General features: G+C 39.0%; 1 protein-coding gene across 1 annotated transcript in view; it reads left to right on the top strand.

Moving 5' to 3' along the window:
- Window positions 1-1,181, top strand: part of PHYHIPL (phytanoyl-CoA 2-hydroxylase interacting protein like) — a 65,438-nt gene that overhangs the window by 36,774 nt on the left and 27,483 nt on the right. The gene's annotated exons all lie outside the window — the stretch shown is intronic.

The raw sequence follows: 1,181 nt of genomic DNA, 5'->3' as shown, positions 1-1,181 counted from the left end.
GACCCCAGATGCCACTCGTCAAAGTAGGGTGCAGAACATTTTTTTAATAAGCTTTGTTACACCAGTTGACCTCGATGTCCCCTGAAAGCATGGTCCCCAGACCCCTACCACTGCTACTCTGTCCCTCAAAGTGTTTGATTGTATTCAGGAAACTTCTTAGCTTTGGTTTAGTCCAGTTGTGCTGACTCACCTGTAGTGTGTGCTGTCCTTCCTTTCACCTAAGATAATTCTTATCTACTATTTAGTTAGTAAATAACCCTCACCCTTCCTCCCCACCTTCGTAACCATCAAAGAATGTATTCTTCTGTGTTTAAACCTTTTCTTGAGTTCTTGTAACGGTGGTCTTATGCAATATTTGTCTTTCTGTGACTGACTAAATTCACTTAGCATAATGCCCTCCAGCTTCTTCCATGTTATAAGATGTTTCACGGCTTCATCGTTGTTCTTTATCGTTGCATAGTATTCCATTGTGTGGCTATACCATAATTTGTTTATCCATTCATCTGTTGATGCGCACCTAGGTTCTTTCCATCTTTTTGCCATTGTGAACAGTGCTACAGTGAACATGGGTGTGCATATATCTATTTGTGTGATGGCTCTTATTCTCTAGGATATATTCCAAGGAGCGAGATAGCTGGATCGTATGGTACTTCTATTTCTACCTTTTTAAGGAAGTGCCAAATCAATTTCCAAAGTGGTTGTACCATTTTACATTCCCACTAACAGTGTGTAAGTGTTCCAGTCTCTCCACAACCTCTCCAGCATTTATTATTTTGTGTTTTTGGATTAATGCTAGCCTTGTTGGGGTGAGGTGATATCTCATTATAGTTTTGATCTGCATTTCTCTGATGGCTAATGATCGTGAGCATTTCTTAATGTGACTGTTAGCTGCCTGTATATCTTCTTTGGTGAAGTGCCTGTTCATATCCTTTGCCCATTTTTTAATTGGGTTATTTGTCTTTTTGTTGTTGAGGTGTTGCAGTGTCTTACAGATTTTAGAGATTAGACATTGATTGGATTTGTCGTAGCCAAAATTTTTTTCCCAGTCTGTAGGTTGTCTTTTGACTCTTTTGGTGAAGTCTTTTGATGAGCATAAGTGTTTGATTTTTAGGAGCTTCCATTTATCTAGTCTCTCTTCTGGTGCTTGTGCATTGTTACTTATGGTTTGTATTGTGTTTATG

Source organism: Trichechus manatus, unplaced genomic scaffold (genome assembly GCF_000243295.1).
Source record: "Trichechus manatus latirostris isolate Lorelei unplaced genomic scaffold, TriManLat1.0 scaffold00007, whole genome shotgun sequence".
Taxonomy (NCBI): domain Eukaryota; kingdom Metazoa; phylum Chordata; class Mammalia; order Sirenia; family Trichechidae; genus Trichechus; species Trichechus manatus.
Note: the sequence above shows the minus strand (reverse complement) of the source record. Positions and strands in the feature narration are given on the sequence as shown.